This window comes from Lolium perenne, chromosome 5 (assembly GCF_019359855.2).
Source record: "Lolium perenne isolate Kyuss_39 chromosome 5, Kyuss_2.0, whole genome shotgun sequence".
NCBI classification, from domain to species: domain Eukaryota; kingdom Viridiplantae; phylum Streptophyta; class Magnoliopsida; order Poales; family Poaceae; genus Lolium; species Lolium perenne.
In genome coordinates, this window is record NC_067248.2 from 64,078,427 (window position 1) to 64,088,666 (window position 10,240).

At 41.9% G+C, this 10,240-nt stretch overlaps 2 long non-coding RNA genes across 2 annotated transcripts; both read left to right on the top strand.

Moving 5' to 3' along the window:
- Positions 1-3,901: 3,901 nt before the first annotated feature.
- Positions 3,902-5,535, top strand: LOC127304679 (uncharacterized). The gene is made up of 3 exons (XR_007853489.2): positions 3,902-4,198; positions 4,629-4,864; positions 5,145-5,535. It is a non-coding gene; the product is annotated as an uncharacterized lncRNA (long non-coding RNA).
- Positions 5,536-7,729: 2,194 nt separating this feature from the next.
- LOC127304680 (uncharacterized) lies at positions 7,730-10,036 on the top strand. The gene is made up of 3 exons (XR_007853490.2): positions 7,730-7,980; positions 9,178-9,291; positions 9,667-10,036. It is a non-coding gene; the product is annotated as an uncharacterized lncRNA (long non-coding RNA).
- The last annotated feature ends 204 nt before the right edge of the window (positions 10,037-10,240 follow it).

The window sequence follows — 10,240 nt, forward strand, 5'->3', positions numbered from 1 at the left end:
GTTATTATTTTCAGATACGTGAATATAGGGAGATCGCCCGGTCTGCATCGGATGCTTTGCGGCTGCGAAACGTGAATGGCCCTGAAGGAAAATCCCTGATTAGGCGTATATTTGATACGGCCATGAGCGGGCTTAAAAGATTTGGTTGCGCTCGAGATGATGATGTTGTTACACGAGCTTACGACATGTCGGAGGCACCATCGTCCAGACCCAATATGGCGCGGACGACTAGTATCGCGCGTACGAGCAGTATGGCGCGTACGAGCAGCATGGCGCGTACGAGCCAACCTCCTACACGGAATCTATCATATGCACGCGTCGACTCATCTCTACTTAATCGCTCACAATCAGCTCACATTTCTCCACCACATGGTGCCACACAGGTATTATCAGATACATCTAAAATTATGAACGGTCGTATGTTCTTGTACAAGATTTACAAATATATCATCTTCTATGCACTACAAATAGGAGGAGAATATTTTCTCTACTAATCCGTTCGGGGAAAGATTTTCATACATCCAAGGGGAGACTTCAAACATTGAGAACACCACTCGCGTATGTTCATATTTTACAAATATTCACTTACACAACATAAAAATACGACTATTATTTACGAACCTTTTCGTACGCAGCAACATGTTGAACCTAACTGGTCAGGGATGGAAGCTGGACTCGGCTACAATATACCTCCTCCACAGGTTCCTTCAATTTTAATATATAATTTCTCCCATAAAAAATATTGATACCTATTACTGACAACTCATATTTTTACGCAATAATCTTTTGATCATGCTTGGCCAACATGATAGCTGGTTTTGGCCACAATATGGCCCCACCACAGGGTCGTGAGCATATGCAGTAAGAATATTATGCCGGATCTTATAGTCAACCTGACAATCAAGGGATATTTAATCAATTCTTTGCTGCTGGCATTATGAGTGGACAAGAAAGTTTAATTCCTCCAGCGACACAATCTCAACACGTACTACAAACTCCACCAGAGAACAATGATGCCAGCACCGATGATGGGGGTGAAGGGTACGGCCGAGGTTTGCGCCAACATCGTTCACCACGTCGTTTGTCGCCTTCTGGTGCTAAGCAGAGACCACCACGTCGTCGTCGACAAGCTTGATATGTTGATAATTGTTATATATTATTATTATTTCTATCTGTGTATGACCTAAGTATGAGACATATTTCTATAATTTCGCATAATAATTCAACAAGTACTTCAAAATAAGATACATCAACATGCAAACAATTCAACATAAAATTAAGTTACTACCGAAAGGAAGATACATCGGCACTGCCAACACCACAACATAAAATAAACGCTACGAGTAACATTATAAGCTTCACCTTTTTCCCTTCTTCTTGCTCTTCGATGATGAACTAGCCTTGCCCTTCTTACTCGGTGGCATAAAATCGTCGTCTGAGTCAACGCAAGCGGATGCAGCGCTTTTTCCCTTAAAATATTCATTGCTCTTAGCCAAGCTCCTCGGCGTGAAGACTTCTTCGTCATCCTCCACGGAGGAAGCCCATGTATATGGATACCTTAGAAATTCTTCTTGTTCCTTTTCATCCTTCGGTTTCTTCTTCTCAAACCTTGCTTGCAACCTAAGAAGCTCTTGTCGTAATTCCACCGGAGTTCGGCCAGGCATACCTGCGTGCTTAGAAAAAAGCTTGCCTACCTCAACGAGGAGGGTCACATTCGTGACCAGATCTTCGACACTATCTATGTTATTGGCACTCATAACTGAAGTTGCAGAGGAGATAAGAGGAGCAGCCATACGTGCAGTAAAACTACGATCTCCACGAGGAGCCATCTTGTGGCGACTTCGATTGTGTACACAAATGAATGCCCGGGAAGGGGTATTATAGCACGCGGCTCAAAGAAAAGGCGGGAAATCTTGGCGGGAATTCATGGCGCGAAATTTTGGCGGGAAAAAATAAGGCGGGAACTTTAGGCGAGAAAATTTACGTGCGAACTTAAATTATTATTAATACATCTGCCGAAATAAAGATGGAAATATAACTTAAATTAAAATACGGCTAATCACTACAACGAAATCTCTATCTCTACTACTTAAAAAGACTAAACATGTTCCCTATTCTCCCCACTAATTTTGTCCGTTTCGTCGTCGCTACCGAATTTGTAGTTTAGCCCCTCAGTAATTCGGAAATCAGCCCACAATCCACATCTTTTTGCCCTCCAATCCTGATAACCCTACCCACAGGAGAGAGCATCGCGCAGTCACGCGGTGGCGACCCGTACCTGAGTGCCGGCGGCGACCGGCAGCGGAGGTCCTCGCGCAGCGGCAGCGAGAATATCACTTCTGGAGGGGCGCTCCCACTGGTGGTAATCTCTGAGCTCGCCAGCCACGCCAACGCCATGTAGATCGACGGCGCAACGACCCGTTCGCGATACCGCCCCCGATCTGAAGCGTTGGCCTCCCAGAGCTCGTGCTGACGGCGCCCTCGCGCTGCTCTGGCCGCAGCCCCTCGTCAGACCCCCCCCCCCTCCCCCATCATCTTCCTCATCCACTTAACCTGCAGAGTTAAAAGTGTGCCTACTCCGTGATTCTTAATTACATCTAAATAATGGTGTACAGCCATGCATTTGTTCATGGTATATCTGTGATTCAGTGATACTATAAAGCACATGATGGCCATTATCGATCTATTTATTCACCATCTGCCAATCCAAACCCCACTGATGTGTACGATATGGGAGATCAAATTGCAATGCAGAAACCTTTGGTTATCAGGTGATTGTTTTTATCACCGCCCGTTCTAGGGTTTTGGACTTAATTTGTATCACTTATCCACATTATTGTCTTGCTTGCATTGTATTCTAGAAAAAATAAATCTTGCTTGCATATGTCAATCTTGGAAATTCAATGATTAGTGTTTCAAAGATTAGGTTTTGAAGGACTCGATGCACCTTTGGCATGCATGTGCAATGAAATGGGTTTTGGAATAATTAACCTTGCAGTATAAAACAATGCTTTGCTTTTAAGTTTAACATATATAAGTTATTTAGTAGACTTGGCATGCCTAGCTTTATCTTATTTGCGCATCTTGTGGACAAAATCTTATTTACAAAGCAGCATGTAAGAAGCAAAACATATGTTGTCGTTGTTTCGAGAGGTCATATAATGTGTTCCATCTATTTCAACTAAACCAAAGTTAATTTAACTCAATTTTCTGTGTAGTTATCACCCATCTATGAAATCAACAATCACCAAGAACTTGATTGTAGATTACATGTCTTCAATAATGGTTAGAAGTCTTCTGATGATGAAATTAGGTTTTTTGTTTAGGAGGTGGGTCTCGGGAAGCATAAGCATCTAGAGGAGTCATGAATCACAAGCTCCTCAAGATACTGCACTCACAGTGTCTTAAATTATGTGCTCATACTGGATTAAGAATTTTGTGCGTAATGTGTTTTGGATTATCTAAGTTTCATGCCCAAATTTTGGGTGATTCTTCCCGGTGGCTTCCTAAAAAAGGTTACACTTGTAATTAGGGAGTTCAATCATGCAATGTGGATGACAAAAAAAATCATGCAATGTGCCTGTGTGTGTGGTGTGTCTTTTCATGGGCATATGCTGCTTGCTAATGACTTCGTGAGGAGAGAACGGGCGATTCCTGTGTGTTTTCTGTCTCCTCTATGTTGTGGGAATATAGAACATGTGGTTTTCACAGTTCAGTCATGTAATGTGCCTATGTGTGTGGTGTGTCTTTTCATGGGCATATGCTGCTTGCTAATGACTTCGTGAGGAGACAACGGGCGATTCCTGTGTGTTTTCTATCTCCTCTATGTTGTGGGAATATAGAACATGTGGTTTTCACAGTCCAGGGTTGGTAATTTTTTGTGCATTTGTAATGATCACGCTGGTGCCATGATGCACAACTAATCAATAAGCCATCTATTCAGACTTCGGAATCGTTTTTGCCAAATATGTGTTTGTTGGCTTGGTTGTAGTAATTATTGGTCAAAAGTTTTTCAATTGATTAATCTCTCTTTTCTTGTGTAAAGCAAGATGTTTCCAAAAATGATAACTTTCGGATGAAACGGCATTCCGACGAGATATCTAGCAGATCAAAGTCCAGGAATCTTTCTGCCAACCAAAAGTATTGTTTAAGGGTGATTTCTCCTCACTTCATCTAAATAATGGCACCTAAAAAAGAGGTAAGAAATGCAGGATCAGACAATGCATTCTGCTACTTTGACTTGGTTTAGTACGCGCTTCCATCATTGGTAACACTGTGGGTTTTAAATTTTTTTTTGTATTGACGACATTTGAATTGGTAATACTTGGACGAGCTTATAATTTCCAGTAGTAATACTGGAAATTCTGATTCCTTTTTCACCTGGTATATTTATTGTCATGAAGCAAGTTGTGCTCTGTGCCTCATAGTTTTGTTAGAAATATAGATGTAAGGATATATGTTTCTAGCTACCTTAGCGTTTACGTTATATGTCAGTAATAATATTAGATATCAGAAGTAGACGTGGAATCGCAAATTGACAATTAACCCCTTAAATTGTTTATGTTATTCTGATCACTATTTGGTAATTAAAGTTTCTTACAACTAATATCATTTGTTTCCAAATGCAGCTTTCTGTTCAGTGCGATATCGGATAACTTGCACCGGTGATTCAGATCAAGCGGTATAATTTGAGCCAACCCTCCATTGCCGCTCTAGATTCGCCACTGGCCGGACGGAAGTATCATTAATCCATGGCCTATGACAATCGTAGCGCGCCAAGCGGTCGTCGGCAGACGCAGTCGTGGATGGCAGAGAGGAAGGGGAGAGAGCAGGGCTATCGATCCACAGGCACCGCAATTGCAAGGTGCACCTTTTATGAAATCTTTTTTCAGCTTATGTATTGTGATGATGGCATGGTAGACATTTGGTTCAGATTTGCATAAAGATGTTATTGTAAAGATTCTAGCTCACTTGAAGAGCTAAGCATATATAGTTTTGATTCTGTTTTCGTAGTTCTCCTTTCTTGCTGAAATTATATCTGAAGGGAGTTCATAATTCTTGGTCCAAAATTATATATAGAAGACTTCGTCCACCTACATTTTTGTGTTTCAAAATTAGTAAGCTTTGGCTGTACTTATATGTAGTGCTAATGATGAAGTTGGACAGCCGGCCAGCCCAAGTTGTCGATGTTGCCTCCGCAGTGCAGTTGTTCTGAGTGCCACGCCCACATGAAGATCCCAAGGTCTGTTATGCATATTCACTGGATGGGAAGGGCTGTCAATTTTGCCAGATTAATTAGCTAGGGGATGTAACAATAGTTCAATCGAAGACAGTCTAAATTACGTGTATGCAAAGCTAATTGATTAGGAACTAAGCATGGCCTTATTGAACATATTTCAATTTTTTAGCTGGCTAGCTTATTCGTTAAAAAGCTGGTTATAAGTTATGTAGTTGGTCACCAGTTACCTTTTCGTCATGTCTGGTTGGTGTTGTTTCTCATTAAAATGAAACAACCGGGCATGATGTAGCAAGATGTTAACTTGTGAACCATACTCTCGAAATACTTTACTTTATTTTGAGTTTTGATGGTTGACAAATTCCTGCGTAATTATATCCACTAGTCATCAGCCTGTGCACCTGCACAGGCTAGAAACTAACAGGGCATTATAATTAGTATTTTTTATTGCATACATGGATTTCAATTTGGTATTATAAAATAAAATTATAATAATTTTACTTGATTACATGATGTTTTCTATTTACATTATACATATTCCTCGAAGTTATTTTGGAATTATCATAATCCAACGGTCCATGGTTCATATGTTATGACACTATGGTTCTTGAAAATATAAGTAATTTAAGTCTATGCTTCATGGGTTGAAAAATAGCTCTTCATCTTGCGGGCCGAAAAGTTATCCATTCTATATTATGTTAATTAAATACAAATACATTGCATAAAGCTCAATAGTTGCCATTTATGTGGGGTCTATTCTTGCGGAGACTTTAAAGTCACATAGTTTGTTTTTAACTTGAAATAAGTAGATAGACATTATTATAATCTATGCATAAAAATAGGATATTTCAATTTCTAACTGCTCTTGTAATGAGAAAATGTCATATGAAGTTACATCTAGCAGAGAAGTACGGATAGTATAAATTATATGATTTGTAGTAAGTAACTTTTCCCTCTGTACTTTTCCTTTATATATATACATGTTGGTCAGTATACATAACACATGTCTGTAATGTCAACCTTGTTCTTTCTGTTAACAAAACATGTGAAAACAAAAACTTCAGACTAAAGTTGGCTTTTGCAATTCTTATTTTTATCCCATATGGTCCCTTGTGTGGAAAGAAAGAACATTATTACCTACGTACATTCTTTAACTTCTGATTATTTTTATCTTTCCTTCGTACGAAATCTTGTAGCAGAACAATAATTTCAGTGTCAATGCTGACAACAAACCAAGAACGAAATGATCTGGCCTTAGAAAAAATACCTTACGAAAAAGAACGAACTGAAGCAGCAACAATAGTCAATAATTTTTATTGTTGTCTTTCACACTTGACGATCACCCCTACCGCACCTTATTACTATTGATTGAACATTGCTCTATCCCTCGATCAAATTCATCATGGAGATTACATTCTTAGGAATCCATGTCCTCCAAGTGAGGCAACGATATAAGCTGCAATGAAATAATACAACCAAGGTAGCCCAGCATCCCTACCATAAACCTGGCGCAGAGGATATGTTGATACACTTGATGTGATCATAATGTAAAGAAAATATATAAGAACGGTACCAAGGAAATCACCAGGAAGGCACCACGTTTTCATCAGCGGAACTGCATCAGCCTGGACGGCCGACGAACCAAGATATTCATGGAGGCGGCATGGAGATATGGGGGGTCAGCCGGTGATTGATCCTTTCTTTTGTAAGGAATGTCTAAAAAAAGGTACACAAAGTCAGGTTTTTTTTTTTCTGTAGTACCTACCGTAGTAGATAACTCAGACTCTTCAATATTTGCTCGATAGACGTGTACAATCTAACCTCTTCACGTGGAATTCCACAATAGCATTTATCTTATTTTTTTTGTTTGGAAGATGATTAAATCAATCGTGCAAGACATGGAGTACTTCCTGCCTTGCGCTAGTTTTTTTTTCTCAGAACAGACGTGTAGCTTCTTTTAACGGACGTGTGCCAGATTTTATTTTGTATGGCACTATCTGCTAGTTTAACTAACCGGACGTGCTAGATATATTTCCTTGAACGTGCTACCCGTATTGGGATTGACACGTTCCATGGTCTGCTATAATTAAAAACGTGTCAACGTAACATTATAAAATACAGTTCTCTCGATTAATCCTAACCGTAAATTTTAAATCTAATTGTCTTAATTATTTTGATGATGTGGATTAATGTGGTGGCTCTTATGGGGCCTCCAATTAGTAAATATAAGAAGGTTGAAGCTATCAAGAAGATCTCCAAGTATGTGACGCAAGGAGAATTGGCAAATGGCAAGATTAGTTTTAGTAATTGCTTTATTGCTGCGGCATCTTTATTCTCTGTGTTTTCTCATAGGATGTTTTACTCGCAGGGTTATGCAGGGGTCTGGCACTTTGATAGATGCTGCTTCAGGCTTGAAGACTGAAGTACATGATAGTGTATGCTTGCTGCCGAGTGGAAGATGTATTTGGGTCACATTTGTTAAGTACATAGATACCCCAACAACTGGATGAGGTTTTTGAGATTTTTTTTGTACTGGGTTACATAGTGGTGTGTGCTCGATGGGTTGGTGACGGACGAGAGGAACAGAGACGCTGCCGATTCGCTCAGTCATGTGCTCGCCGCGTGGCCAAGAGTGAGCTGCGCATCTGGGCGCTCACCAAGTAGACCACAACCACGTCCTGAAGCTCTTAGAGATCCTTGCATGGTGCCATCTCCAAGAATGACAGACCGTGGCCTCCGACATGGTCAGTGCTTGTGCTCTTCCTCTACACTAAGGGTGTGTTTGGTAGCCTGGGTCAACTGAGAATTGTAATCTCCCCTCATACAAGCTGATCATAGCTTAGTTGAGTTTAGATTTTGTAGTGTGTTTGGTGGATCAGGCCAACAGAGACATGCTGAGGCCGGGTGTTGTTTGGTCGGTTGGATGGAGTGAGAATAGCTGACCAGGTCTAACATTTACACAAAGACCCCTTCATACAAAAACAAAACGCGATCAGGACCCTACATACAAAATAAAAAAGTGTTATGGTCCCTGTAAACAAGAAAAAAAAAGCAATCGGGTCCCTAGAGCTCCGGTAAGGGAGCTCCGGCGAGGCAGCTCCGGTGAGCAAAGCTCCGGCGATGAGCGCTTCGTCCCCGTGCGCATGAAGGCGGCCATCCCCGTGCGAGTCCAGGCGGCCATCCCCGTGCTCGTCTAGACGGCGCTCGTCCCCGTGGCGCGTCCAGGCGCAGCTCGTTCCCGCGCGAGTCCAGACGGCGTTCGTCCCTCGTTCCCGCGCGAGTCCAGACGGCGTTCGTCCCTGTGCGTCCAGGCAGCGCTCGTCCCCTTGGTGCATCCTGGCGGAGGAGGAGGACGCCGCCAGCGCATTCAGGCGTGCAGGAGGAGGACGCTGCCGGCGCATCCAGGCGTCGAGGCAGAGTACCGTCGCTGGTCCAGCTAGGTGGAGGAGATTCATCTCCATGGTGCATGCAGGCGGCGCTTCATCCCCGTGGCGCATGCAGGTGGAGGAGGTCGCGGGCGCGTCCACGCGTGGAGGAGAGGAAGCCGCCGGCATGTCCAGGCGTGGAGGAGAGGAAGTCGCCGTCTTGCGGGAGGAGGTTTGCGGTGAGAGCTGATTTGGGGAAAATGAGGGTGGGGCGTTTGACCCCTATTGGAATCGGGCTAGATGCGGGGGCGCGGGGGCGTTTTTCCAGGCGAGGTCAGCCCTGCCCAGGTACGAAGCTCGATTTCAGCTTCTCTACCGGGCAGGGCTGAGGGGCCTTTTTCGGGCGAGGTGGGCACTGCTGAGACGAAAGAACCGAACTTAACAAACAACTAAAATCTTAGAATTCTCTGTTGGGATGGGAATTGCTGGGTTGGCCCGGGCTACCAAACACACCCTAATTATACTTAACACACACTTGGATTTGTATCCATCTAACCTTGTGTGCAAACTTCTCAGCTGCTGAGGTCGATGTGGACAAACTCATGAATGCATTGGAAATACTTTCTGAAACTGAAAAGCAATTGAAAACCACAAAAAACCAGTCTACATTGCTTACAGCAGCTTTGTTAGGTACAGCTCATGATTTGATGTACACATTACATATATGTGCACTTATAGTTTACACACACTTGGTGGAGTGAGTTGAACAATGGTGGGAGATCATATATAAGTATGAGAAGAACCAAAAAAAGATTCTTGTGTACAGCGAGAAAATAAATTTAATAGAGTAGCATATTATTATTTTTAGAATAAGAAGATGGTTATAGTTTTTATACACATATTTTTTATAACTATTTTAAAAATACGATAAAAGAAATTTGAGATCCGTGGCAGCCCATGGCATTTAACTATCAATGTAAAAATGTGGTAGTAGTATAGACTGTCGAAGCTTCTATTGTTATTCTTACTTTTAGCACTAATTTATCTTTCCATCCATTTGCTTAGATTGTTTTTTGTTTGACATACTATGGAAGACACAAGGATCAAACCAAACATCTTGATGATAGCGATAAACACAAGTCTAAGTGTGACATAGTTTGCAAGAAAAGGTTGAGCAAGAAGTTGGATGCTAGCACAAGCAAACCAGATCAACCTAGGCAAACCTCTGGAATTAGAGAAGAAAGGAGGAATTACCACTCATGGTAATCCCTAAGGCCCGATGATCGAAGTATCATGAGGGGTGCTGGTGAGAGGAATGTCTATGATTTAAGGGGGTATTTTGCTGGTGGAAGTGGAAGGGGTAGAGAAAGGTTTGACTACCCATATGGAGGTAGAAAAAATATGCACAAGGCTGCTGGGGATCAAACAAAAAGTGGAAGAAGAAAGACCTTTTATGATCAGACAAACAATACCCCAACCAATGATAGAAGAAGAGTAGAGGTTTCAAAAGTTGAAGCATTCTTGGCGCAATAGCTATTTTTTGTTTTTGTGTTTGCATGGAGTTGCTTGTGACGGGTAGACGATAACTATGTTTCAAATTGTTGTATGGACTTGAGTTGTTTGGGACGGCTCGATCGTC